The sequence below is a fragment of the Echinops telfairi genome, unplaced genomic scaffold, assembly GCF_000313985.2.
Source record: "Echinops telfairi isolate 266 unplaced genomic scaffold, ASM31398v2 ScPeMD7_5592;HRSCAF=6446, whole genome shotgun sequence".
Lineage (NCBI taxonomy): Eukaryota > Metazoa > Chordata > Mammalia > Afrosoricida > Tenrecidae > Echinops > Echinops telfairi.
Genome location: NW_022109491.1, coordinates 39,078,972 through 39,096,811, shown reverse-complemented (window position 1 = coordinate 39,096,811; position 17,840 = coordinate 39,078,972). Strand labels below are relative to the sequence as shown.

The 17,840-nt window shown below is 40.6% G+C and overlaps 1 pseudogene; it reads right to left on the bottom strand.

The window, feature by feature from the left end:
• Positions 1-921: 921 nt before the first annotated feature.
• LOC101655610 lies at positions 922-3,023 on the bottom strand (annotated as a pseudogene).
• Positions 3,024-17,840: the final 14,817 nt, after the last annotated feature.

Here is a 17,840-nt window from a genome sequence, read left to right as displayed (position 1 = left end):
TAAGCAAAATGAAAATACAAATGATATAAAAAATTCTTTATAAATGAGTAACAATAACTATAAGATTTAAATTTGGAATTATAAAATTATGGAATTTTTCATTACCTTTTTGAAGTCCCACTGTATCTGTAATATGTTAGGAACTTAAGATGCTTACATATCAATGAGACAGCCATACAGGAAAGTGATCAAAGCATATACTGCGGCGTTTCTCTCACTTCCACTCAACAAGTGTTTCTAGGTGGTCACCTAGCAAGCATTTCGGCCTGCCCACAAGCTCCCTTTTGTTCAGGCCTACAAAGGGAGGTTCCTTCATGGCTCCAAAATTTTCCAACTTCAGCCCCAAACCACTAGTTCATAATTCAAAAAGCCAAAGAGTTCCTTTTTTTGCTTTAGTCTGTCAACAGCCCCCTAGGCAAGTCTCCTCAAATGCAAATGTATTCCAAAGCATTGGCCATGGCTTATCTTTTTGGCTCCTTCTTTGTAGGCTTGTCCTAACCCTTTTAAAGATTCAAATTGATGACTGAAAGCAAGTAGGCTTATAAACTCTCTATTTTAACTTCCCAAACATCATTTGTATCAATCATTGTAACAATAGCAATAGAAGAAAACAGTACAAACCTAGCCAAATCCTAAACTCAATTCTTAAAACAGTCAGTTAAATCCTTATCTATCTTATCTTAATTGTTATCTTGACTATCACACTGATAAGTAATATGGGATTAGTCCTCTGACTGCAGGGTGGGGCCATCTGTCAGCCATTTTGACCTTCTGTCAGCTATTTTGATGAAGAAGCATAGTCTCAGAGAAGAAGGTCAAGGGGGTGATTTTGCCCCCTGGACTCAAAATTCTCATTTATCATATTCATTTTTGCCATTTCAAGCAGGAATAACCAAAAAAAACTTCTATAAATCAAAATCTTCACTTTTCATGTCCTTTCAGAAAAAAAAAGTCCTTTTTTTTGGGGGGGGGGCTCAGGTGACACTTTAAGAGGCTAGACACATAAAAGCTACCTCCCCACCCCTGCCAGCCCAGCACAGAGGTACCACCCAGCAGGGGCCAGTGATGGCTGAAGAACCCATGAGGGTGGTTATATTTAAAAGGCTTACTGGGACCCCTGAAATGCTACCGACACATCTTCTCCTGGGGAACTCCTTGGGCACCTCAATGCTCTGGAGGCTCTTCATCTCCAGGTAGACATCTGGGGGTATGCACAGGCACTGCAGGTGCTTGGTCAAGAGCTGGTGGCCAGGCTGGGTGCCACACAGCTCCTTGTAGCACACGTTGACTTCACTCTCCATGGCCAGAATGCTGTCATCGTTGCTGTTGGTCTTCTATCCCTTCCAGTTTAGACAGAGCTGGAAAATACGGGGATGGAAGAGAAGCCAGGGCTTAGTGCCATGTAGTAGAAGCTGGTGTCCTCCTCCAGGTGCACTTCCACAATGTCTTTGGTGAAATGCAGCTCCATGTAAAAACCTCGTGGGCCATTGTCACCCACTTCACCAGGCGAGAGACCACCTTTGCCAGGCAGAGGTACTGGCAATTGCTGGTAACAGGCACAGTACCATGTTCAAGAGATACAAACTGCTTATTGAGAGCCAGGCAGGACTGCACTTTGACGTTCAGCAGTTTCATGGTGGTCTCCATGTGGCTAGCAATCAGTTAGTGGTCTACCATCACTGTGTACTGTGGTGGCTCTTTGGGGAAGTAGAGGCTGCCCAGCTTCTGAACCCACAGATGAGGGTGACCCAGGTCAAGCATGTAGCTTCTCAAAGTCAGCATGCTAACTTTGTCAAACTGGTACTGATTGGCAGAATTTGGTGTTTTCTTCCCATGATCCTCAGGATACACCCAGCTCAGGACTGAAATGGGAGACAGCAGGTCACCTGCAGTGAGGGGAGTGAGGAGCTCTGCGGCGGTGGTCACAGTGGCTTTTACTGTCATAATGTTGAGGTTCATGGGGTAGAAGAAGGTCAGGCAAAGCACTTTCATCATTGCACCTCAGGGAAAGCATGACAGACAGTGGTGCCTCTGCAGCATCTCCCTGCATTTGTTGTCCAGCTGAACTCCCAGCGTGGGACGCCGGCGTTTTGTAGTCTGCTCCTCTCAGCATCCGAGTCACTCTCATCTTCTTGGGAGCCCTCGGGAGGCTTGAACAGGACCTTGACGTTGTCCACACTGTTGTCGATGGCCACACACAATGTCTTATCACAGGCTTGCCCGGAAGAAGTGGCCTGGACAAAGAGGACATAGAGAGGCGGTGGCAGATGTCTGGCTGTCACGTGCTGCTTGTGGACCTGGTCGAACAGCATGAACAAGTGTTCCTGCACCGGGAGAGAGGTCTGCATGATGCTGTCGAGGTAAGGCTGAAGGCTGCTCAGGTACTCCTTCTTCACCTCGATCTCCTTGAGAATCTTCTAATTGTTGGATAGACTCTCTCCATACCTTTTGTCAGCCTTTTCTGCTGCTCCAGCCCCCAGTCTAGACGCGCAAGCATTTGCTGGTGACTTTGACCTTGCTGATACCTGGAGGGGCCTCCTGATAAAATTCCTCTACACTGACCAGATCGATTTCTTCATGCTTTGACCAACTCCAGGCCTTTGGTAATCTCTTTCTGAAGGTGCGTCAGCTCAAGTACAACAGGGGCTGCAGCTGCAGGTGACACACATCTATGTTTTGCTTCACCGTATGGGTCTGATCTCGGCGTTTCTTCAACCGGATGTGAGCTAGTCGCTGGAGTTTGTTGAGGGTCATGAAATGCTCACAGCTCTGGATCCACGTTTCTTCAATTTCAACTGCTATATCTTTGCCTCCTTTGCTCTTCAGGTCCTGAATCTAGGCCATGAGCCTCTGCAGCTCTTGACATGTGTATTTGTACAGCCCATAGCCTCTGCCAGGGTCCTGCAAGTTCACCTTGGCCTCCTCACTGCAGGGTTTCCCTTCTTGCTCAGTGTCAGCTCCGCTGGAGCTCCCTCGCTTTGAATCACTTTGAGCTTCTGCCTTTTGCTTGATTCTGATGACATGGCTGTTCTGGGAGGTCAGGAGGCAGCAGCAGGGAACTTGGAAGGCAAGAAAGGTGCTGAAAAAATGTCTCATGAACAAGCCCCCCCCCCTTTTAATAGTTTAACTTTTATTTAATAATCATAAATAAACTTAACTCTGCTTTCCAGCTGGTCTTAAAAGGACATAAAAAAGGGCATGTCCTTGTAGTAATCAGTGTGGACTTATCTGACCTCCATCTAGCTAAAGAAAATCTACCATAAGGCATAGGTCTAATAAGCATCCAATCTTCATCTTCACGATTTGCTTCTCTAGTACTCCACTCTTGGTACCAAAATGTGTTCGTCCAGGTTGACTAGAGAAACAAATCTAGGGACACTCATGTGTGAATAAGAGAGAGCTTTATATTAAAGAGTAATTGTAAACAAACAAAACATCCCAGCCCAGTCCAGATCAAGTCTATAAGTCCGATATTAGCCCATATGTCCAATTCCAGTCTATAAATTCCTCTTCAAACTCATGCAGCCATGCAATGATGCCAAATGCAGGAAGATCACAGGCCTGTGGGTGGAAAGTCTTATGGATCCTGTGGCAGTGGAAGCAACTCCAGGGCTCTGGGTGCCATCACTGTGGATCTATGGAGCTTGTCAGCAGGAAGGTGAAGCAGAGAGAGTGTGTGTCCTGCTTTCAGAGAAGAGGAAGAAGCTCCAAGAATCCTCATGAGAAGGCCACACCCACAAGTAGGGATCCATCAGCCTGTGACCTAAATAACAGGCTAGACTCCACCCCTTCATTCTTTTATCAAGTTGGCGTAAAATGGTGTGTTGCCACATCATATAAACAAATAATAGAAAAGATAAAATAATATTTATCTTTTATTTCCTGCTTCCATCTTATGCTTTCCTTTCCTTGGCCTTAATACTACTTAGAAACTGTATTATGTCTTATCGATATCCCAGTTCTAGGTTTTCCCCACTCAAGTTAATTTTACATCTTACAAAATTGTCTAATAGTAGAGTGAGATTTCTCTAATCAAAAGCCACCAGTGACTAAGAGCTCCTCAAAGAAAACAATTTGACACTGAATATGATTTTATCCCAAGAAGTACTGAAATAAAAAAGGTGGGGTTATGAGAGCATGCAGGATTCTGATAGAAGGCAACCTTAAGAGCAAGTAATCCTTTCAGTCATCAAAAATTTAAAACTTACAACTATCGCTGCTGAGTTCCCTAAAATTGAGATCAAGTTTTTGCCCCTAGTGTTCACTGGTGGGCTGCTTAACTGAAGGTCAGCAGTTGGAAACCACCAGCTATTTTATTGGAGAAAGACAGGGCTTTCTACTCCCATTAAAAAAAGGATACAGTCTTGGAAACTTATTGTGGCAGTGCTACCCTATCCTATAGGGTTACTATGAGTGACATCAACTGAATGACACTGAAGGTGTTTCACAGTCCAGAGACCAGCTCATTGAAAACAATGTTAACTTAATTACAGGTTGATCCTATACACAGAGTACTACAAATATACCAAAAGATACATTTGACTCTTGTAAGTCTTTCAAGAGTTATACAGAGAAAGAGGGAAGAGTGGTGGAGCATGCCTGGTGACAGGACAGTAGAAAGAAAGGCAGGAAGACAAGAAATAGTATTTCACATGTGATGTCTATTGTTAAATCCTGGACTGTAAGCCAGAGCGTGATGAGAGACAGAATGATAAAAGCTAAATTTAGTTTCTGGGGAATAGCTATCCATTTTAAAGTTGTAAGACCCTAACTTGAAATAAAAAAGGGTCTTTAGTAGGTTGTAGGCAGAGGATAAACCTATTGCCCTTGTGTGGATGCCAACTCATAGTGAGCCTATCGGCAAAGTCTAATTGCCTCATGTGATCCCAAGGCTGTAAACCTTGACAGAGCAAACTTCCACGTTTTCTCTTGCAGAGTACCTATTTTTGGAGTTCCAAAGATTTATCTCCCAGTTAACAACCAGGAGATACCATGTTGTCTTAGTGTCAGTTCTGCGCACCTGTGAACAACAGAACAAAATACGTCCTGGTTTTGCGCCATCCTCACAAAAAGATAACATAATAAGATTGAATTATTACAGACCACTCTGGATGCGGTTAGAAATATGTGATTTTTATGTATTGAGACAAGCTAAACAACAAGAAGTTTGCTATTGAACTGGTCCATCTTATAGCTCAATGGAGCTTCCAGACTAAGAATACACAACAGACGAAGAATCCTCTACCCACTTGGAGGGAAGAAGCCACCGAAAGCCTTATGCATCGTTTCAAAACATTGTCAGATACTGAAGGTCTAATGAAAATTGATCAAACGTGAAATTAAGGTGCTTTGCTAACTATTGGAAATTAGAATGAAAAGTTAGAAACAAAGAGGAAGGAACAGTAGTTGGAAAATATACTCTTAGTGATAGAACTGAGGGCGGAGAGCATATGATAAACATTTTAGAGGCATGACTTGTTCATAGAAATACCCTTTTGACAACACACAGAGTGACTATACACATGGAATTCTCCAGGTGGAATGCACATAAATCAAACTAACCACATCTGTAGGCAAAGAAGATGGAGCAGCTCAATATCAGCAGCTAAAACAAGGCACAGGCCTGACTGTAGAAAAGACCATCAATTGCTCATATATAAGTTCATGTTAAAGCTGAAGAAAATGAAAACAAGTTCACAGTTTCCAAAATCTGACATCATGTATATCCCACCTGAATTTTGAGAACATCTCAAGAACAGATTTGACAAACTGAAACCCAATGACAGCAAACCTGATGGGCTGTGCGACGCCACCAAGAACATCATCCACAAAGGAGGCAAACCTTCATTAAAGACAGGAGAGAAAGAAAAATCAAAGTGGCTATCAGAAGAGACTCTAAAATTTACTCTTAATCATAGAATGGCTAAAACAAATGGAAGAAATGAGGAAATCAAAGAGCTAAGTAGAAAGAGAGAAAGCCAATGGGAGGTTTTGGAAGTCATTTAACTTGTTGAATGCAAAATGATGATTAGAAATGTAAACTCCCAACGAATTCAAAATACAGACAAAGCAAACCTTCTCAGTGGCCAATGATCTAGAAAACAAAATCTTGAACGTTAGTCCACTTTTCAAAGCATTCTGATTGACAGATAGCAAGTCTACTCACAAGTCAATGGTCAGAGAGGATTCACGAGGGGTTTAATCCACTTGAGGTCCTTGCAAATATATTTTGGTCCAACTGTGAGGATTTGGGTCCTCTTTACATTGAGTTGTAATCCATACTGAAGCCTGCAATCCTTGATCTTCATTAGTCCTTCTTACTTTCAGTAAGCAAGGTGGTGTCGTCTGCATATCACAGGTTGTTATTAAGCCTTCTTCTAACCCCGATGCCACATTCTTCTTCATGCAATTCAGCTTCTCCGGTGATGTGCTCAGCATAGAGATTGAACTCGTAGAGTAAGAGGACACAAGCTTGAAGAAACCTTTCCTGATTTGAAATCAGCCCCTTGTTCTGTTGGCACAACTGCCTCTTGATCTATGTGCAAGTTGTGACTGAGCACAATGCAGGGTTCTGTCATTTCCACTCTTCTCAGGGTTACCTATAGTTTGTTATGATCCACACAGTAGAATTTCTTGAAATAGTATAACACACGTAAACATCTTTGTGGTATTCTCTGCTTTCAGGCAAGATCCATCTGCTATAAGCAATTGCATCTCTGTCTGCAAAGTGTTTAGAATTTAAGTTGTAATATCATTCACTCCTCTGGTCTTGGATTTTATTATTAATAATTCTTAGATTGCATCTGTGGTGGGCTCTTTTCTTATTGACTTTCCTTTTACATTACTGTAGCCCTCTCTCTGTTGTGTAATGTTTGGAATAAATACTATGTCCTTCATACAGCTTCTTCTAAGTTAATCCAAGTGAATTTCAATGCCCTACATCTGGAGAACCACATGGATCTACATTTGATAACTTCTCTTTGCCCACATGATAGTTATTGTATTATTATATATATTATACATATTTATATTTAATATATTATATATTATTATTGCATTATAGTTACATGTACTTTCATTAAAGTTACATGTCTACATTGCATCACATCTTGTAAAAATTCACTGAGGGGAGGACTATCATAATTTTTTTTTAATCTTATCTCTCACATCACCCTAAATCAGTGGTTCTCAACATGTGGGTGGTGACCCCTTTGGGGGTCAAATGACCCTTTCACAGGAGTCACCTGCTTCGTAATGGTAGCAAAACTACAGTTATGAAGTAGCAACAAAAATAATTTTATGGTTGTGGGGCCACCACAACATGAGGAACTGTATTAAAGGGTCACGGCGTTAGGAAGGTTGAGGACCACTGGGAAAGGTGTTTAGTTGTGTTTTATCGGCCCTGCCAATACAGGCTACTGCCTGGATCGTAACAAGCTCTGAACAGCCTTGTGAAGAATGGGAATTCTTGAACACTTCATTGTGCTCGTGCAGAACCAGCTGGAAAATAGCCAAGGTTGTGCTTGCTACTAAATGCTGGATCAAGTTGGAAATTTATGTTTCTGGGACAACGATTCGCAATAGCACAGAATGTGAAACTTCATTTCTCCGGGGCTTATTTCACGCTCCTCTTGTCACTTACGTCAAACTTCACTGATGCGCTTTGTCTAGCTACAAAGCAGATGTAACCAGAAGGAAAAGGCATTTGAACTCAAGGTTTAATTCAATTCCACACCCGGACTCCATGGTATTTATTATTGATCAATAACATGATGTGCCCATAGTGAATGGAGCACTGACTGGCTCTATAAATAAACTTTGTCACATGTAGGTTCTGTCCTTTAAGTTCTCATACTCTAAGAGGAAGAGAGAGAAGGTATATCAGGGTTTTAATCACAATAAGTATGACTAACTCATGCTTACCTAATCATTTATACCTGAAAGATAAGGAGTGTGGGGAAGCCAAAGCACTCCTTGGACATTTTCCCACTTGTTTTTCTTTCTAAAAAACGTTTACTTTTTAATAGTGTAGAGAGTCTTTTACTCAATTTTACTTCAATGTAGCTGCCAAAGACAGAAAACAAATCTTCAAAGAGGGAAGTTTTTGGAGCATAATAGGAAGATTTCTTTCCATAGTAATGTGATGAAAAATTACAGAATCTTAGAAATTTAAATTTAATTTAGGATACGCACACTACCTTCCATTCCTGCCATATAAGGGATATATTATATATAATATATCATTTGTACATATAGTATATTACATATACAGATCATATATTATAATTACATATAAAATACATTGTAATTACTATATATATTCTGATGGGATGAGGAGCAAGGAAGGAAAAAGTGTAATGCTTTATGCTCCGAGAACAAGCTGGGCATTCTCAGTGATTATTTTTGAGATGGAAACAAGACAAGAACGCAAGGTATTTTATTTTAGGAGAAAGCAAATGCAGTGGCATGGTCGGAACCTTCCAGAAAAGACCCAACTACACATTGCCGCAATTAAGACAGTAACTGAATTCCATAGAAAGCAGAGAAGGAAAATTGAACACGGGGGACATAATTCAGAGGGAATTACAAATGTATGGTTCATTGCTAGGTGCCACCACATCGGTTTCACCCCAGAGCTGCCCTCTGCCCAGAAGACCGAAACATACTGCCCAGTCCTGTGCCATCCTCACAATTGTTCCTACGCTTGGGGCCACTGTTATAACCAACATGTCAGTCCATCTCTTTCAGGGCCTTCCTCTCCTTCACTGCCTCTCTACCCTCCCTACCAGGGACCCGTCTCTCTCGACAACATGTCTAAAATATGTACGACAAAGCCTTGCCATCCTAGCCTTCAGGAAATACTCTGGCTGCATTGCTTTCAAGATAAACTTGTTTGTTCTTTTGGCAATCTATGGTAAGTTCAATATTCTTCTCCAACACCACAATCCAAAGGCATAAATTCTTCAGTCTCCTTATCTTGTGTCCAACTTTCACATGCACCTGAGGCAATTGAAAACACCACGGATTGGGTCAGGCGCACCTTAGTCCTCAAGGTAACTCCATGCTCTCAATACTCTAAAGAGGTCTCGTGCAGTAGATTTACCCCATGCAGTGTGGTTTTTGATATCCCTGCTGCTGCCTCCATGAGCATTGATTGGGGTTCCAAGGAAGACAAAATCCTTGACAACATCCACCTTTTCTCCATTTACCATGATGTTACCCGTTGGTCCAGTTGTGAGGATTTGGGTCTTCCTTAGATGGAGTTGCAACACACACTGAAGCAATCCATGACTTGAAGCACTTGCTTTCAGTAAGTAAGGTTGCATCATCTGAATATCACAGGTTGTTAACTGGCCTTCTTCCAATTTTGATGCAGTATTCTTCTTCATAACAGTCCAGCTTCTCTGATAATTTGCTCATAATACAGATTGAGTAAGTATGGTTAGAAGACACAACCCTGACACATACCTTTCCTGGTTTTAAACCAAGCAGCATTTCCCTTGTTCTTTTTGGCACAACTGCCTCTTGATCCATGTACAATTTCTAAATGAGCACAATAAAGTGTTATGGAATTCACATTCCTCTCAAAGTTTTCCATAGTTTGTCATGGTCCACATAATTGAATAGCTTGGCAGAATCAATACAACACGAGTAAGTATCTCTCTGCTATAGTCTGCTTTCAGCCAAGATCCATCAGACATCAGCAGTGATTTACCTTGTTCACAACCTCTTTTGTATCTGACCTGAATCTTTTTCTTATAGGAGGGTTGATGTTAAAAATATATATCCTGGGTTTGAAATAAAGAGTGTTCTTTCCAATTGTCATGGAGTTTACTCCAACTGGTGGCACACTTGCCTCAGAGCAGAACTGTGCTCCTTGGGGGTTCTGATGGCAGAGTTTTCTGGAATTATTTCTCTAGACCTTTCTTACAAGGGATCTTGGGCTGGACACAATTGTCTAATCTTTGTATTTCCATCTATGTTTGTCAACAATTTGTATCACACAAAGATTTCTATTGGTAGAGACAGACAATCAACAAGGAGGGAGATTAAGGAAATGTTGAGAAAGTATAACAAAGGAAAACAACAGATTATGAATTGGGAAGGGAGTCAATTTTGATTGAGTAGCCAAAGAAAGCTTTGTTATGGAGGTTATATTTCAGCTGAAAATTAACAGGGTAAGAAGAGCCAGTTCGGGGAACAGATGACAAAAAGGAGATGAAGTCAACATATGTACTAATGTGCTGGACACAAATGAGGTATGTACAGATTGTGATGAGTTGTATGAGCCCCTAATAAAATGATTTAAAAAAAAAAAAAAGAAGAGGCAGTTTGGGGAAGATGTACAGGAAGACACTTCAGGGTGAGAGAACATCAAGATCACTTTAACAAAAAACAAACCCATGGCTAAAAAGTCAGGGAGGGCAGGCAAAGATGTAGTGAGGTATATGGGGTGAAATGACCTTGAGTTGAGAATGGAAAGATAAGATGACATACATGCAATTCTAAGACAAGTGCAAATGTACAAGTCAAGTAATTTTAAAATAGTCTTTTCCAGTCAATTACCAGTATTGAGTTGGAGCAGTGTGTCTTAAAGACTGCACGTGTTCATACTGATAACAGAAGTCCTGCTAGGATAATAGAGCTTTAGTGTAATGAAGCACCTATACACTTACATCCTGAAGATGCAACAAGCATGCAGCTTTTTTTCTATGATCCCACACATGGCAGATAATGGGCAGTCTATCAATATCCTCTTCTAGCCACACGACAGACTGTTTTATGAGGCTGCTGAAAGCTTTAATAAACCCTCAACCTTCCTCTAGTTCTTAAATGCTTCCTCCCCCCACTACCAGGACCCCAATTTTGCCTTGCCGACCTGGTTAGACCAGATGATGCACAGCGGTACAGATGGGAATTGGAAACGCAGGGAATCTAGGACAAATGAACCTCTCAGGACCAGGGGTGACAGTGGCGATACCAGGAGGGAAAGGGGGTGTAGAAAGGGGGAATGGATCACAGGGAGATACGTATAACCTCCTCTCTGGGGGACGGGCAGCAGAGGGGTGGGTGAAGGGAGACGCCGGACAGTGTAATATAAGATACAATAATAATTTATAAATTATCAAGGGTGCATGGGGGAGAGGGGAGGAGGAAGGGAAGGGGAGGGGAAAAAAAGGAAAATGAGCTGATTCCGGGAATCCAAGAGGAAAGCGAATTTTGGGAATAATAAGGGCAACAAATGTATAGATGTGCTTTACACAATTGATCTATGTTATGTGATGAATTGTATGAGCCCCAATAAATTGATTAAAAAATATTGATAATAAAACAAACCAAAAAATGAAAAAGAAAAAAAAAACCCTCTTAGGAATCAGTATCGCTGAGCATAAAATAGGTTAGAACCAGTCAACAAAGACAGAACCATTGTTTTTAGGATCAAGTCATCCCTGGGTAGAAAACCTGAATTAAACAGAATATTGATATCATATGTAGTTACATAGATCTGCTCTCCAAATAATAGCCATCTCTTAGTTCAAATGGGGGCTTGGCTCAGATTGCTAAATCATAAGTCATTACAGGTAATGAACCAAATTTTGACACCAGCAAACCTGCCCCATTACCAAAAATAACCCCATAAAGGACTAGATTTACTAATTCCACCGTAACTAAAGAGCATCAGGCCTAACATTCTCACAGTCCGCAAATGGCACAGGGGGTCGGGGGTGGTGGGGGTGGTAGGGAGCTGAAAATGTCATAAAGAGATGATGTTCGTGGTTTCTGCAGTAGTCTAACTTACCACGACAGAGAAGGTCAGATATGAATGCACTCTCGCTCTACAGGTTCTACTGTCCATTCCAGGCCAAGATAAGGACTGTGCCTAATGGTGTAGCACAGCAAGCTATTCTCTGATCAACGCTGCCTTGTGCAGGGTTATAATTAGGAAGGTCCCTTCTTTAAAATTATTCAATCACTAGACAAATTCCTCGAGTCTGCTTCGTATGGCTATGTATTGGTGTTAGCTGCCAGAGTTGACCCCAGACATGTGATGATACCATAAACAACAGAATAAAACATGCCCTGTTCCTGTCATCCTCAAGATGAGTTTCAGATCAGATTATTGTTATTCATAAGGTTTCCATTGGCTGCTTCCAGTATTGTATCAATTTGTAGAAAGATCTCAGTTGATATTCTGTTAATTCCTTCATTTTCACCCATGCCTTCACTATAGCTTGAACTTCTTCCTTCAGTACTCGTGGCTCTTGATCACATGTTACTTTCAGAAATTGTTGAAAGTGAATTAATTAATTTTGGTACAATGACTCTATATTTCTCCTGTCTTCCCTCAAAGTTCCTTGCATCAATCAATATTTCACTCATAGTATCCTTAAATATTGCACCTGGAGGCTTGAATTTTTCTTCAGTTCTTTCACTTGACAAATGCTGAGTACCTTCTCCCCATTTGGTTTTCTAACTCTAGCTTTTTAGATATTTAGTTATGTATTTTTTTATTTTGGCTTCTTGAATGTCCTTTGAAATCTCGGTTGAGCTCTTCCTTATTTCTTTCTTTTGTGTTCAAGAGAACGTCTTGGAATGTTTTCCTGGTATCTGATTTGAAATTTTATTTTTTCCTAACTTTTTATGACCCTTGATTTCTGTAAGCATGATATTTCTCTGTCATCCCACAACTTGTCTGGTCTTCAGTATTTAATATCAAATGTATTATTGAAATGGTCTCTAATTTTAGAAGGAATATAATCAAGGTGACAATTTGGCTTCTTTGAATATATTTTAATTTTCTTCAGCTTTACTTTGAACTTCCATAAGAAAGAAAGAAATAAGGAAGAGCTCAACCAATTAACCGAAGTCTGCCTGGTTGTCTTTGAGGTCACTGGGATGGTTCTCTTCTTCTAGTCTGTTGGTGAGGCCTGTGAGTTTATTATTTGCTTTTATCTCATCCCTTAACTCTTGTATTTCCCTTTGGGTGTGGTCTTTAGCTCCTCTATTGTTTCTTCCTTTTCCTGTGTTGCTTTGCTCATATCATGTATGACTTCCAGCAGAATTCTGAAGATTTCTTTCTGTGGCAGATCAATGTCTGCTTCTTCTATGAAAGTTGATAGGTGCAGAACTTCCTCTGACATTGCATTTTGTTTTTCCTGTTTTCTCATTGAGGTTGTTGAGGCAAATTGCTGTCTGTGTGTCATTTTGGAGGAACTTGGGGGCATTTACCCAAGAGTCAAAAAGCCCTGGGCTCTATCTTTGGGATTGTAAAAATGCTTCTGCAAGCTGCCTGAAGCCAACTACCCTGGGGACTTAATCTATAGTTTTGTCAAACTGGGGTTTTCCCTCTCAGCGTAGCCTATCTGGACTCCATTGTTTGGAGGGCAGGTTGGATGGTAATCTCCTTTGTTAGGCTCTGCAGTCAGACTGTTGCATTTGAGCACAGCTCAGGCTTCCATAGGAGTCTGTTTTACACTGTGGAAGCCAACTGCCGCTGCACAAGCCATAGTCTGCAGGTAAGTGCTGTGGGTAGGCAGTAAGAAAGTGCTGGGTGCAGTGAGGAAAGGGCAGAAGAATGCCTGTCCTGGAGGAGGAATCTGCTACTGGGTGCAGGGTGGGGCCTGGGATGTTCAGGGTGTCAAATTAAGAGCCTCCGCTGAGCAGCTAGCAAACTTGGGGTGTAACCACAGGGGGTGGATATATGAATGGGATCACGGTGGGATCTGCATTAGTGTGGGCAGTGTGGGCTGAAGCAGCCCCTGCACCAGGCCATGGGTCCCTGGTTCTCCACAGTGGGTGTTGGAGAGGGGGTGGAATTGGATCCTGGTTCATAGAAGTGCTCTAGGCTGTTGCAGTGATTAACTGACGGCCTCATGTCCCCTACTGGACCTCCTGATCTCACCACTCATTGATCTCTATGGAGTTCCCAGTGCAGGCTGCCTACCTGGTCATCCTCTTGCCAGAAGTCCTCTCTGACTCTTGTAAATAGAATCTCTTCCTTGATATTCTTGATAATGTTGTTCATATATGAAATAGTACACTTATAAATTAAAATTTAAAAAAATTTTATTCTCATGTCTCTTATTGCTAACTAGAATGAGCTCTTCTATGGTAAAAACATGAGGTTTTATAATATATTCATGCTTAGAATATGTAGAGAGGCAGTGCTTATTGAATTGGTAAGTGGCCAGATATCTTGAGGTAAGTGGCCTATTGTAGAGTCAGAGACCCTGTGTTTTATTAACTTGGACACAGCTGCAAGTTAAGTTTTCCAGAATATCTTCTTTGTTTGACCACAGTTGGCCAAAAGAAGAACATATGTAAGAATTAGGAGGCAGAAGTACTGTAGAAGCTATTACTTTGGAAATGTTTCTGAATGAGAAGTGATGATGGACAGAGCAGCTGCATCTGGAAAGACCAGTTTGTCCTCAAATCCTTCACATCTGTCTAGCTCATCATCCTCATTATTTGCCCGGCTGGCCCAAAAGAATGCTAGGCCCACTACCACATGCTTGACCCAAAGGCAGCCACGTTCCATAGAGGCCTACCTAGGTTTCTTTTGGTGATGCTTCTTGGATACTTGATGGTAATGGCTACTGGATTTTTCTGAATATTCTGACTTGTCACCTGGATCATTATTGCAGTCTGATTGTTGTTATCTTTTGCCAGTGAGTCAGCTTCGATTCATGACGGTCCCATGGACAGGAGAATAAAGTGCTGCCTAGCCTGTGCCATCTTCATGACCACTGGTTTGTTTGAGTTCATTTTTGTGACCACTGTGTACTGTGTTTTCATTTGTAGAGGCTTATCTTCCAGCACTATATTGGCTATATTCAATTGTCATCTGTAGGGTTTTATTGGTTAATTTTTGAAAGCAAGTCTCTAGGCATTTCTTCTTACTCTGTCTTAGTTTGGAAGCTCTGATTCATTATGCGTGATCAGCTAGTATTTGAAATACAGTTAGTATAGCTTCCAGCATCACACAATATGATACCCTATTATAATAAAAAGGCAGCCTAGTTAGCGGTTCCAGGTTCTCTTCCAGATTTGAGCTTCCTCGGTGCTTGTCACATCTGCTTAATGTTGAATTGCCACACTATAAGGCCCAACTTACTTATATAAGCTTTAGTTTTTCTAACCAAATCCTGACCTATACAGTTCACTGTATATTGGCCTCAATTCATCATTCTTCTGAGAAAGCAGTTCATTTTCCTGTGGCCTAGATCCTCTGAAATATGGTTGGTCGACATTAAGTGAATTAGACCTCCCTTTCAAAGATGACATTTATTTAAAAAGTCTTATACACCAAGCATTTCCCATTAGATTGATTAAAATTGTGTACCCCTTCATTGAGAGCCTAATTTTTCCTGATAAGATTTAATTGCTTTAGATTTTCTAGTAACTGACATCCCTTAGATTTTCACTATAGGCATCAATCATTTTCCTTAATCCTGAGGACAATAAAGACAATTTAAACCATGCATGGAAAGAGACAGAACTAGAATGACAGAAAAAGAGAGCAGGAGAGAAAATCCAGAAAGCAATTAGAGACTGCTATTTTACATTCTTGTTATTTGCTTTCTTGCCGTATGTACCTTAATTGTTTAATTAGAATTAAGATATTTTATTGGGTGAAATTACCTTTCCCTATCCTCTATCCTTTTCAAACAGTGGAGCTGAAACACTGCTAGTAAATTGTCTTCTTATATTTGTCAATTGTAATTAAAGCACATGACCAATCAGAGGCAGGAGAAGTGGCACAACTCATGTTCTCTCTGGGAAAAGTTATGATAGATGGATGCTCCCTGTCAAGGAAGCAGTTGTCTGGTCACAAAAACAAGGCTCTAAGAATCATGAGAAAGTTGTAGATGTTATTAGTACTTAGGGGCTCTAATGAGTCCAATTTGTAAGAGTTTAACTGGGACGTGAGTAGAGTTTTTTGAGTTTCGTTTTTCCAGAGAAGGCAGACTGACTTTTCTCTGAAGGGGATCACTTGAGCTCTTCTATGCATTGTGTAATTCTAGGACTGGTGCCCATTGTTGCCAAGTCAATTCTGGCCAATGGTGATCCCATGTGTTCCAAAGGAGAACTGCTTCCTGGGGGTTTGAAGTCATTTCATCCTTGGCACTACTGGATGAGATCAAACTGCTAACCTGTATGTAGTTGCGTGTACACCACCAATGACCATTGTAGAGCTGGTAGGAACCCATTTTCTATCATAAGGGTAAAAGGAAACATAGATTTTAGAGTCTCATTAAAAACTGCCATACCTAAGCCAAGATGAGCCTGGTAAGGGAACTGGATCAACCAAAATAAGGGGTTCAGGGCCTTCCAAAAGAAAGACCAAAGACAGTCTCTGATTCTCGATGTGTAAGTAGATCCGCATAGAACACTTGTTTGGGAGGTGAAACAAACAAGTCTCTAGTTATGAATTTAATCTTAAGAAAAGAAAATTTCTTCTGTACTTGAACGTCAGGATAACAAATAAAGTCTCAGCGTGAGCTGGCCATGGAAATGGGGAGAGGAATTGATGTAGTGGTTGTTGCTGAAAGAACTTTCTGACCATTTTTCCTCCCTCTTTCCAGATTTAACAGAATTAGGAAAAGAAAGTATGTGAAATTAGGCAAACCAAAGCAATTCCTGCAATTACACAAAATTATTTCACATCCTGAAAAAAATGTTTACAGTGTACCATAAAGTTATCTTTGAACTTCCTGGCAGCACAGTCAAAAGAGTATTCAGTGACAAGACATATCAGACCATTTACGAACTTGGGCTCCTATCTTTTGTGGATATGCACAAGATTTGCTGTTACTAATGTCTGAAAAGCATTACAAAAGCTTGTCAAATACTGTCAGAACTGATTCTGCTCTACTTTGCTGGCCCCCAACCATAGAACTACATTACACATGTACCTCTCTCATGGCCAGTCTGTAGGGAATGCTGGTCTTTTCTGATTCTCAGAAAATCATACTGGATTTGAATTTTAGGGGGGAAAAATCCAGACTTTGCAAAGGCCCTTATTAAAATCAAAAGACTACATTTCTTCTGTATGTTATATATTTCTAATTAATTAATTTTATTTTTTAAGTTTATTGGCAAATAATTCACATATTTTCAACTCAATAGTTCATTCATATTTAAAAAGACTTGTGCAATCCTCACCACAAATAATTTTAGAACAATTTCTTCTATCTTGTATTTGTTATTAGCTCCCATTTTTCCCAAATTTCATTGCAATGTCCCCAAGAAACCTTTAATTCAGTTATTGACTATAGATTTACTTATCCTGGATTTAAAATGCAGAAAAACATATAGAAAAAAAATCAACCACAGAAACCCCAACAACAACAAAATAAAACAGACAAAAACTTTAATAGAAAACAGAAAATATTAAAAGCTAGAACAAATTTAAAATGGGTCAAAGGGAGATCAAATGATAAAGTATTACATTTTAATGGACTACATCTTCAATAATCCACTTTTAAATGCATTCTACATGATAGCAAGGCTATTTATATTCCTAGTTTGTGGTCAGTGGGAATTCACTGGAGGAATAATGTATTTTCCCTTCATTCTTTTTTCAAATTTGAAAATGTGTCAAAAGGGTGATCAAATGGCAAAGTATTACATTTTAGCCTAACTTCACGTAAACCATACTACTTCACAAGGCTCTGTCTAAGAACAAGGCTAGGCTCCCTCTCAATTATGGTCAGAAAGGATTCACTGGAGGATTACACCATGTGTGGACCCTGCAAATGGATTGGGGGTTCCACAGACATCCAAAGCCTCTACAAACCAGGAATTCACAATTTAAATGCTGATGCCATTCCCTCCTT